Consider the following 13,000-nt stretch of genomic DNA (forward strand, 5'->3'; position numbering starts at 1 on the left):
TTCTGTGATCATGGCAAAAAGAAATAGCACTCATTAGAATTTTCAAACGTGCGGGACCTAAACGTGCATCAGGATTATGGGTGGGAAAGAACCTGGAGAGCAATTTCCTAGAACTTGTGAGATGTTACTGCAATTAGTGTTAACGGTAAAAAAAAAAAAAAATCCAACTCATTGCTATTAAAGAACATGTCAATCAAATAACAGTAAGAGACTGCTGGTTTTATATTTTTCTAGAAATAATTACTCTTCAAAATTCTTATTATGTGAAGAAGCAATCAGAGATGATGTTGCCAAAAGTGTTACAGAGACACATGATGAAATTCATTAATACATTGTTACTTTTTGGGATGCTTGTGATATTTGGAAGATTTGAAGATTTTTGTCTTTTGTTGTAGTTTCTATGCTGATTCTGAATAAATATTCATTCTCATGATCAAGAAACCATTTATAATTTTGAATTTGTTTTCTTAAAGGGGAATGTCTAAATTCAAAAACTCTCAGACTCAGGAAATTAATTCTACCTGGACAGGATTTAGCTTTCTAAATCCCATGTGTGATCACATTAGTGATATATAAATATATAAAGCTATTTCCTTTTATATGTTGGTTCTACAGCCTACTACTTTGGTGTTTTAGCATCTACTGAAGATCTGCTGAGTTATCCAGCCTCATGGACTGAGTAACTACTGAATTCTTGGACATTCTGTTTGCAGCCAGCCATTGTAGGACTAGCTGGACCACAGCATGTAAATCATTCTAATAATATAGAATAATGGAACTTTTAGAATGAAGAGAGAGAGAAAGAGAGAGAGAGAGAGAGAGAGAGAGAGAGAGAGAGAGAAGAGATTTAATTGGGAGCTATTTTTAACCAAAAGAAAATTTAGTAGACATAAAGTTCCAATAAACCCAAGCACAGAACTGGAGCACTTTAGACACATCTGAGTGTAAGTTAGAAATTACTAGGAGGCATGGGGCAAGTTCAAGGGCAATGTTCAGTAAGGCTGTTACCAAAATCAGTCATGAAATAGAGAACACAACTTGAAGCTTACGAGTTGTTAAAAACAACAACAACAACAACACGAAGTTGGGGAAGAGGTATCTGGGAGGAGTAAGAGGAGGAATTGGGATGCATATGATCAAAATATATTGTATGAAATTCTCAAAGAATTAATAAAAGTGTTTTCTAAAAAGCAAAAAATGGATACAGCAGTAGGGTGCAAAGTCAGAGTCAGGGGTTCATGGGAAATGAAAGGCTTCCTAGCTAAATTTACCAGCTAGTGCCTTCAAAATGGTAGACCAGTTACTGCAAAGCAATGTTCCTTAGCTTGGAGGACTGGAGCTCCATGTTGTTAGACATAACAGGGCCAACCTTTTCATAAGGAGCAAGTAGCATAGATCCCAGAGGAGCAGGACCTTAGGATGGTTTGAAAATTAGACACAGGAGACATTTTCATCAGGTAACGATTTAGCTTTTGTATAGGCATAATCATGATGTTTTGAACACGTTAACAAAGCCAGTTGAATATTTGGGAGATGAAAGATTAGAGACATCAGCTCATAGTCCTTATGGTGGTGCCCCTCAGCTCGATATCTTTTCTCCATTAGCCAATAGCAGCGTCTCCTCTTTAGCATGCGGATATTTATTTAAAGCACTCACTGATATGGGGTGACTTTAAAAATGAGTTTATGATATTGATAGTGTTGGGTCGCTCAAGAGGTTTTTCTGTTTTCTTTTCTCATTGCAGGAAAGTAGCAGGCATCTTGGATATTAGAATTTCTATTATTAGAAAGAATAATAGCTCCATCATTTAATTTTGCTTACACATTTTATTATATTTGTCCAACTGAGTGCTATTATGTTCCAGAATAATGGGGGATATTCATAACCTTCTTCAGTCTCAAAATAAACCAGAGACTTGAAGTTTTCCCTCAGGTACCTCCCGTCTCAAATTCAAGAATTATCCCCCCTCGCGCTCTCCTCCGTCTTGTTCCCTCTGACCATCCAATTTTAAATATTGCTTCCTGTTCCTGAGGGCTTTAGATACCGAATCACAGGCTGCATTTAAACAGACTTCACTTGGAGTTAATGAGTTGAATGTGCCTACTTGTTATTCACAGTCTGAACAAATGCGAAATAAAGTAGGCTTATTTAAATAGACAGAACGGCCACCTATAAAGCCATAGGTTATCAAATTGTAGAATTGGATTGGCTCTGTTTCCTTGGCCAAGGAAAAAGCCAGAGTGCTAACCTCTTGGTAACATTTTCTTACACTGAAGGAAGACACGGTCCTTTTGATTGCCCATCAACGTTAGTGTTTGCAGATGTGGAGAGGCCCTAGCCTGTTAACTACAGAGATGCCTTGACCTACTTTGTCTGATTTTCTTTCTTGCATTTTAAAATGCAGGATGAAGGACTGTAGGTTTTTTTTTTCATATCATTTCTTCTTAGAATTCTCTAAAAGGAAAAGAACACCAAAAATTCTTTTGAAAGGGGAAACAGTGAAATACTCTCGAGGTCAGTTTGACCAGAAAAAAAGAGGCATTGTTTTAAATAAGTTCTAAAATAAGACGCGCTGAGACTTTTGCAAGGAGAGACAAGGAGCTGTCTTCAAATAGTGTAAAAAGATAAAACCAGGCATATTCCCAATGAACGCTTGGCATGGAAAGTATTTATAGGGCAATGCCTCTTTCACCTGTCTTTCATGAATCTATCAGATGTCAAGGGGCTTAAGGTATTGGGAGTTGTCTTTTTGGCGTTAATTGGGAAGAGAGCTATGTTTGTCTAGGGGAAAGAATACTCTTCTATGTCAGAAGAAGTGGGGGTTGTTGATAAAATACTCAAGAGACAGTTATCTGAGCAGATCAACCAAACCCAACCACAGGAGAGGAAAATGACATTACCTTTAGCATAAGTACCTGGAGACAAGACGGACCTGAACAGTTTTGAAGCTGATGGACCTGAACAGTTTTGAAGCTATCAGCATCCTCACTAAGAGGCTTCATGAGAACTGCCAGCTGATACTATGATCACGAGGATCCAGACTGACAGCCGCTGAGCTAATGGAAGGAGTAAGTACAGAGCATGTGTGACGTCTAGCACATTTACATCAATGAATATCTTGGAAGGGGGGCTTGAAATGAAGGGAAGAATTCTGAAGTCACTGGGGTCTGGGAGCCAGAGAAATAGGGTTCCTACCACCCATGATAATGTGCTCACTTCCACACAGTTCCTGGAAAAAATTGTAAGACATAATGCAATCTAAGCTGTAGTTCCCAGTGTCCTAGAGTATCAGAGTTAACTGTAAATTCATCAGCATTAATCTGTAAATACATCACGATGAAATCCAGGGTTGCTGCGAAATGCAATTTCTTGAGGACTTCTTGACAGAGCGTCATCAAGGGCAGCAGCGCCACCAGGGGACCCCTGCCAATAAGATCATAGGGAGGACCCTAGCTAGCAGTCAGGACTCTTCTCCAACATGGCCTATTCTTGGTTTATCTCATGCTGACATTAGCATGCTAGGCACATTCCCTGAATGTGATATTCAGGTATCAGTTATTTGTTGATACTCAATACCTGCCCTAGACACCTTGTTCCTTCCACTACTTCAGAGTCTCTCATTCTGGCTCCTCGTAATTACAATAATCTGCTGGGGGCTTTCCATGAAGTCTCTTCGTGAGAATACTAATAACGAAAAAAACTGTTTTCTATTGCATCTTGTCTCCAAGCAAGCAGAATTGTACCAGGTCCAGTTGTGAAGCTCCGCCACCAAGAGTTTTGTCTGTTACAGTAGGCCGAGAAATTGCATAAAGAAAACAAGCCTGGATGATTCTTGGGCAATCATGGGGGTTATGACTCAAGATGGCTGAGGTCAGGTCAAGTTGAATCCCCCGCAGCCAGTTCCATCAGATGATAACCTCATCCTTGTTAACCCCATTTAACTTTAATTACTTCCTAAAAGCCCTATCACCAAACACAATCTGACTGTAGGTTAAGGCTTCGATATATCATTCAGGAGACGACCCAGTTCTGTTCACAGCAGGACTTCTTAGCTTTATTGAACGGAATTTTAAGTTGCAGTTTTGTTGTCAAGAGGAAAGGAAATGAAATATCCTTTCCATGACCACATTCTCAGAATTTATAACAGAATTTCCTCCCTAAGTCCTCTTATTGTCTGCCAAAGCATCCCCAAAATATTTTCACCTAGGCATTTTGTTATTTGGTGGACAATAGACTCTGTTAAATTCTGTGTTTGAAAAGTCATCTGCAATTGAAATTGGTGACTTAATGCAGACTAATCAATATAATACACAAGAGATTTGATAGTGGCATGTTTTTATAACCATTCTCCCTTTAATTCAGGCTGAGGCTGCATCCTTGATGCCAGTCATTGAATGACAAAATATGGGCAAGCTACTACTGCCCATCACCTCTCCCAGTAAGCAGGGCCTGCCTTGAGTTGCAATCCCTTTGGATGTATTTTTTATTTAATAAATGAGTATTAATTTTTCTGTATCATCTTCAGTCCATAGCATTCACAGTAGACTGGAAACGAAGCCATTGGGAATTCTCTTGAGATGTTGGCATTTACATGAAATGATAATAAGGAAGAACAACCACAATGAACCATATTTTTTAAAAAAAAAAATGTTCTCACTGAAAAACAGATAAAATTTTTTCATCTTTTTTCAAGACTGTGTGGGCATAGGGAGTGAACTGGGGGCCATGCTTCTATTCTATGTCTTCAGTAATTGCTTGAGCACGTGACTTGAGGTTTGAGCTATGTATGGAGTAAGGATTTGATATATGTCAGAGACTGTTGCAGGCATCTTTGTGCTATCTCATTAATCCCCTCAACAGCCACGTGAGCTACATAACATTACTCTTACTTTATAGTGAAGTTATGGGGCTTGCCTAATTTTACGAGTTAAAGGTGAGTTCTTTCCTGGCTGCCACATCCCAAAGGCTTTCTGCAACACCTGAACTAATAGAACCAGACTCTGCCAGAATGTCGTGGGGACCACAGATAAGATATGGTCCGCCACCCTGGAATATTTCTGTTTCTCATGGGTGTTGAATTTCGCTGGAACAACTCTAGCAAACAACACTGACTAGTGGCAGAAACAGCAGAAATTGATTCCTACAGGCTTGCATCCCAAGATCAGGATGGCCAGATTCTATGTGTGCTAGGATTCTGTCTCCGTGATTTAAGATGGTTATTGCGCTCTGGCACCTTCACGTGATCTTTCTTCTGTGTTTATCTTAATCTCCTCTTCCTTCTCCTCCTCCTCCTTCCCCTTTTCTCCTCTTCCTCTTCCTCTTCCTCCTCCTCCTCTTTCTCCTCTCCTTCCTCTTCCTCCTTCTCCTCCTCCTCCTCCTCCTTCTCCTTCTCCTTCTCCTTCTCCTTCTCTTTTCCTCATCTTCCTCCATTCTTGTTTTTCAGGCTAGCAGAGCACAGGAGGATTTGAGCACACCTTGATGACCTTCTTACCCTCTGTTGTTTCAAGGACAGTTACTATCTGAGGTCCTGGGAGAGAAGATGACTTATACACATGAGACTGGGGGGGGGCACAATTCAGTCTAAAACAGCAGTCAATTTGAAACACTTGGTTTGCACCTCTGCTTCTCCTTTCCCTGCTACAGCTCTGTTGTATTTCTGGGTACTCCACTCTTCTATTTTAAGGGTTCTATTATAAATGAGATCATGCAGTGTTTTGATTTCTGTGTCTGGCTTATGCCACTTAGCATAATGTCCTCCAGGTTCGCCCACAGTGTCACAAAAGGCAGAGTCCTATTCTTTTCAGAGATTGAGTAATATTTCAATACGCGTTGATGACATGTGTTTATACAGGCACATATGTCCCCTTTTCTTTGCCTACTCAGCTGTTAGCACATATTAACACATGTTAACACATGTTTGATTATTCACTTACCTTAGCTTTAGGGAGAAACGCTACAGTAAGCACAGGAGCACAGATATTTGGACAAGGTCCTGACTACATTTCCTCTACTTGACAGCTATAGAGGAATAACTAAGAATACAATAGGAGCCCAGAAGTAAACACAAACTTGTATGGCCAACTAATTTTCATGAGAGAACACCACAACGATGTAGGAAATGGATAGTCTCATCAATAATCAATACTGAGAAAACTAGATATCTGTATAACAGTAACTAGAATTAGACTCTTTTATTATACACACAAAACAACTTAAACTAGACCATAAAAGCCCTAGAAGAAAACTCAGGAGATTTGCCATGGCAATACCTTTCTGACATTATACAAAAAGTTTAGGCAGAAGTAAATAAATAGGACTCCATTAAACAAAACAAAAACAAACAAACAAAAAAAAGACCTTCCACACAGCAAAAGAAATGACCAGCAAAATAGAAAATCTGCCTGCTAATTGGCGGAAACATTTGTGTTAGGCTGGGCGGTAGTGGCACATGCATTTAATCCCAGCACTCAGGAGGCAGAGGCAGGTGGGTCTCTGTGAGTTTGACACTAGCCTGGTCTACAGAGTGAGTTCTAAAATATCCAGGGTTGTTACGCAGAGAAATCTTGTCCCAAAATATAAAGTGTGTTTGTCTATAATGAAACACTTGAGTCTGGCAGTACTGTAAAGAAAGGAGATATGCTCACAGTTTTGTAGATTCAAGGATAGAGTACCAGCATTGTCTCAGCTCTGGGGAGAGCTTGCTCAGCTGCACTTTGTCCTGGCAAGTGCCAAAGGAAGTTTCAGACATCCTAGTAAGAGATCACATGACCGAGCTGGAAGCACAGATACTGGGGTTGAATTTGGGCTTTTCTAGAAACACTCCTGCAGGAACTAACCACAGCCCCACAAGGAAGATCTCAATTCCTCTGAAGAAAGTCCCACTGATCCAAAGATCTTCTCTTAAGCTCCACCCCTTCCCAACTCTATCGCTGCAGAGCCCAAGCCATTTGAGGGGCATTGAACAATATACAAACTATACCCTACAGCAAAGGAAGTGCATTAATCACACATCCATCCTCTTCTACAGAAAGCATAGAGGAGACAAAATTTTGTGAACCATTTCCTCCTACTGTGTGTTTGCTCTTCATACTAAGCAAGCTTCTTAGATGGCCTCCAGTGATATCTATCTGCTGGTATTTGTTGTCTATGAAATCCCCTTCATGTGGGTGTAAACTGCACCAATTGACTCACTTTTAATAAATAAAATATAGTGCAAGTACTAGGGAGGTATTTCTAAAATTACACTGTAAAAGCCCCTGAATTACATCTTGTTATGGTTTTTTTTTTTTTTAAATTTTTGCTCTGGTACTCTCTCTGCCTTTTCTGCCTGCTTGCTCTAAGGAATGAAGCAAGGCCTCTCATTTAGAGCCCCCTCTGAGAACAGGTCCATGTTCCACAGTTTTTAGGAAAGGAGGCTTCAAAGAACTGTTCAGCAGCCAGTAAGGAGCTGTGTCCTGCCAGCTACCCATAATTGAGCTTGAAAGCAATCTTTCCCACTCCTCAGGTCTTTTCATGTCAATGACACCCTGTGAGAGATTCCTACATCAGAATCTGAACTGTGGAAGCCATGAGAAAAATATATATGTATGTGTTGGTGTATTATGTATGTATACATTCTTACATACATATACATACACACACATTTCAATCCATCAGGTTTTAGGATACGTTGTTACGCAGCAGTACATAACCAATGGACTCTTCTGAAAATAGAAAAAGATGGAGAAGTAGATGGAGTCATTGTGATTCAAGTGGAAAATGAGATTCATGAGAATACAGGCAGAAGACACCAAGTGTGGAGGACAAGAAGGGACCTGCTATCAAGAGATACCAACTCTTTCGCAAGAATCATCTCCTCAAGCACTCTTTTCCCAATAGCATGTCTGGAAGTAACCCTTAAACACCCTTGCTTTGCACTAATCTCATTGCAAAGCACTTACACGGTCTGGCCTGCTCCAACGCATCTGTTCCTAATGTTCTCATCACCAATGAGGCATCCCACCTTTATTATCTTCAAAATGACCTAAGGATTAAAGTTAGTTTAATTTCACATCAGTATGCTAGGCAAGCCCCTGCCTTCAGTATGATAGCGTGATGACTGCTGTGGTCTTCTGCAAACTATTTGAAATCACTCACTCATAGAGTTCTACCGAAAGAGATTCTGAAAATGAGTCCCAAACTGAGTGACTACTTCTGGAGGCTTTTATTAGATCAAGTAAATTGCAAACCCTTTCTTGGATTCGTAACTGAGTGTTAGATGCCACTCATCAGCTAACAGATATTAGAGAATCAAACAGCCCTGAGAAAGTCATTCTTGACTAAAACAGTGTAATTGTATTTACAAGCAATGGTTCAGTTTAAATACTTGTGTTTTTAGCTAAGTCTTTTTGGTCAAGATACTTTTCCTGCAGGTATCAAGAAGACTCTGTGATGAATGTGTAGAAACATATATTTCATCTTTTGTTTTTACTTTTACTTTCAAGTCTGCTTTAGGATTTATGAGGGTCATGGTAACATGGCCTCGCGGTTCCTCGTTTTCTATCTACTGACTCAACCCTTTTCTTATTCACCCATCAAATACTTATCTCCTGGACACCAAGCCCCATGTCAGATCTTGAAGATGAAAAGGATAACAAACAATTTGAATTAAAAGAGACTCAGCTTTGTTGTTGTAATAAACACAGCCACATGCAGCTCAGAGGCTCATATGTAGAAAACTCAGCCACATTTGCACAGTTTGCAGGGTCTTTCTGACTCTTCCATGGTGGCTTGGACTTCTATATAGGGGAGACCAGTGGTTAAAGAGCCTTAGAGCAGCAACCAAATTTCTGCATAGAAAACAGGAGCTCTACTCTTTGCATACTTGTGTCTGGCCTCAAGTAGGAGTACACTCTCAGCTTTTCTATTAGGACAAAAATTCAGAGCTGAGCTCCTTCTGGTCTACCATACACAGACTTTGCCTTCTGTCCCTGCCCTACTCTTGTTTAATTGGTGTGTGCTGTCTTGTCCTGGGTATGTGTATGATTTCTGTACAGCCTTAAAATTACTAAATATACTTAGTGAGTCCAGTATTGTTTTCATGGGCAGTTATGGGAGCAGAAATATTATGTTAGAAATGAGCAATCTCTCACTCTCAACATACTCTGCTTCTTTTTTCTCTCCTCCCAGTAGGAAGGCCTGCTTGTTTCTTGAGAATGAAAATTGAGCAAAGAAGAACAGGGATAAGCCCAAGTTGGTCTTTGAGATTCACCTTGTAACTTTCCATCTCATTTTTTTGACCATTTGATAAATGTGTGTCCCTCCTGTGTGATGTGTTCTAGAAATAAAATCCAAATGTCCAAGTGTAGACAGAGACTCTACTTTCGTTTTCCAGCCCTCCAAACCAGAATAATCCACACAGAAACTATACTAATTATAACATTGTTTGGCCAATAGCTCGGCAAATTCCTAGCAAGCTCTTTTACATCTTAAATTAACCCATTTCTATTAATCTGTATTGCCATGAGGCTGTGACTTACCAGTAATGTTCCGGCATCTTTCTCCTTTGTCCACTACGTGGCATCTCCTTGACTCTGCCAACTCTCTCTATATATCTCTGCTCAGTTTTCCCACATGGATTTACTCTACTAAGCTACTGGCTGAAAAAGCTTTATTTATTAACCAATAAAAGCAACACATATACAAAAACCAAGTAGACAAGGTTCAAAGAACACAAAGAAGGAGGTTGTCCCATACATGGGTAATTCCATTGTACTATGACAAAGGCTATGCTGCAGGGGTACAGAAACACCAGGAAGCACATTCCTGGGAACACTGGCAGGACGAAAAGAGTCCCTGAAGGAAATATATAAGAAAAGCACTAACTACACCAGCAAGTGTAGGATAGAGAACAGCTTGGGAGGTGAAAGTTTCAGAAAAGCCTAGAGGAGGGAGTGAAGGGAAGAGAGGGGAAGGGAGAGAAAGGGAAGGGATGTAGGGAAAGAAGGAGGGAGGAAGGGAGAAAGAGAGAAGGACACACAAGACACACACACATGGGGGTGGTAGTGAAATGGTCACTGAGCTTCTGCAACCTACAGCATAGGTTCCAGGGCAGGGGAGACGGGAGAGATAAGATTAAAAACCTGAGCTTTAGCCGGGTCTCACCGGATCTTCTAAGCCTTAAGCACAAGTTTGGAATTTTCCTGAGAGCAGCAAGAAGTCATTGAAAGGTTTTGCCCAGGAAAGAGCGATATGATAGACCCTTCAGACGTGAGGTAGCAAGTGCCATTCTGCTGGCAAAGGAACTGGCCCAATGGCAGCTCACAGCAGTCCTAGTCTGGCTGACTTCCTTCACAGAACAATTTGTGGGTGAGTGGCTTGGGGATTTGTGTGTTTGGTACGCTTAGGAACATGAGGGGAGCCCATATCACAACAGCCTTTTTTTTTCCTTTCTGTTCTCTACACAAATGCTGAATGCCCATTCTTTATTCCTTCACTTTTACATTCATCAAATGTGTACCAAGCACCTGCTATGTAAATAGGGCTGAGCTGTATCGTAAAGCAAAGCCTACAAAAATGGATGCTTGCTTTCAATAGCCAAAGGTCTCCGAGGAAAGATAAGAAGAGCTTAATAAAATCATGTGTGGGAAGGGAATAGAGCCTAGAAACTTAGATGAAGAAGCTAGCCTTTCGGGCTGGAGAGACTACAGGGAAGGGTTTGTAGAGAAAAGGACGCGATAGCCGTGCTTAAAAGACGAATATGATTTTCTCAGCCCTAAGCAATGTCTTTATCAGAAGTCTTTCAGCTATCTGTGAAAGAAAACTCAGCTCACATGTGTTTATACAAGAGGGAATTCATGGGATGGAATTTATTAAATCATACGCTTTGAAATCCAGAGGTCCAGTTTATTCTCAAACTGAATGCATCCAAGGACTTAACATTGGGATGCATTCAGATGCTCTCTTTTCTGCTGCTGAAGGGGGAATTCTCTTTGCTTGGCAAAATGGGACCCTCAGCAAACCTAGGTTATTTGTGTACCAGGATTGCTGTAGCATGTCACTACAAACAAGGTTGCTTAAAATAATAGCATATAGTGTCTCATGAAAGGGTTTCAGGATGCCAGAAATCTAAAGTCCAGGCGTTTGTTGTGCTGGGTTTGTCTGGACCCTCTGAGAAAGGATCAACTGCGCAACTCTCTCCTCAATTACAGCTGGGAATCTGTGGCATTTCGTAGAATTTAACTGCATTCACCCCTCCCTGAAAATTCACATCACCATCCCTTGCTTCTCCTATATGTATCTACACTTAAAGTGACTTTTTTTCCTATAATATGGATACTAAGCACAGGACAGGTGAATCATCTCAAATCTAAGATGATTGCTATTGAAATCCCCAGCTCAGGTGTGTCTACAAGGATTTCGTTCCAAAGCCCTACTTTATCATCGGGTTCCAGGTGAACATAAGGTTTGAAAGGATGCTTTTCACCCCCTTCGAGGCAGCAAGGACACTCCCCTCCACTGTCTGGATACAGAATCTCCCTCAAGTCAGATCAGTGTCAGTCCCGGGCCAGTTCTGACTGTGGATTATCTGTGTGGGGCTGGGTTCATATCCATCGTCCATGAGATTAGAAAAACGAGAATAGTGTAGACCCTCAGTCTCCCAAGGGATGGGATTTGCAGGTGTATACCATCGCCATATGGAACAAGAAGAACTTTTAATTCAGTTCCTAGGCTGGCTGCCTTTTCCTGTCTTGTCGACTTCTTTGGCATTTGTTTGGCTATCATTTCATTAAATCATAGTCACAGAAGCAAGTAATTTCATTTTGTTGCATTTTGCTTTTGGCCAGTCTACTTGGCACCTGACAACGTTGGCAGCCCGTGTCGGTTTTCCGTGTATTTGGAGAGGAAAGAGATTTTATTGAATCATCACATTCAATAATCTGGGAAGCCCACTATCAAACATTATTTTTTGTTGTTGTTTTTAGGTTTTTGTTTGTTTGTGTTTGTTTTGGGTCAGTGTTAAGGGTTGGACTGAGGACTTCAGGCATGCTAAGCAAATGCTATACCATGTGCTACATCAAATGCCCACTTATCAATCAACTATTCATTAGATGCCCTAGACCTGAGAAGCAGGAAAATCCCTAGTCACTTCACTGAATACTGGCATTCTTAAGGGAAAGTGGTCTTGGCTTTTAATTGACTTTTATTGGGTTTGACGTGTTTTAAGAAAACCCCGTTCTACTGAGAGGAATTATTAGTTGAAATACTGATTGCTAAGGGATGTGTCACTGTGAAGTGAGAGGAACTAGCAGTTCCTCCTTAATACCTGTGACTTGGGGACCTTCCCGCCATTATCCCGAGTTTTAAAAAATGCAAGACCCACTTGTTAGCCTGTGCAGCTGATCTCCTTGAAAGCCTCTAATTTGCTTGAAAAGCTTTAGTGTGCTTTTAAACAGGAAAATCAGCTGGGCATTCTTCAGAGCCATTGACCTGTGGATTTGAGTTTCATTTGTTTATCCGCAACAGTCATTACACCAAGTTAGCAATAAGTAGGCTTCAGCCAAATTTCCTTGGTGACATCTATGCTGGGCATCACCTCATCCACCTCAGGGGCATCTAACCTATCCAAGGCACTCCTGTGGGAACTATTTGGAAGTAGTTAAGGGGAGCCTACCGCTCCCTCACCAGGGTTCAAGTGGAGGTCTGTTCTTAGGTGGTGTATTGAAACCTCTGTCTCCACCTATCTCCACCTCTCCAGGATTTTATCAGTTCCCATACAATAAAAGGAAAAGGAAATACTGAAAGTCTGGCCGACCAAACACATGAGGGTGGAGTACATCTGTGCCCTTGCCCCCCACACCTAGGGCAAAACTGTTAATAAGTGTCCTTCCCGTTTCTCATTTGTACAATTTTTTAATTTTAATTGTCTAAGACAGTTGTTCTCAGAGAGCCATTTCTTTAAGATGATCATTTTAGTGGAAGCTACTGTGAAAAATCATTCTTGTGACTGGGCGGTGGTGG

Source organism: Microtus ochrogaster, chromosome 24 (assembly GCF_000317375.1).
Source record: "Microtus ochrogaster isolate Prairie Vole_2 chromosome 24, MicOch1.0, whole genome shotgun sequence".
NCBI classification, from domain to species: domain Eukaryota; kingdom Metazoa; phylum Chordata; class Mammalia; order Rodentia; family Cricetidae; genus Microtus; species Microtus ochrogaster.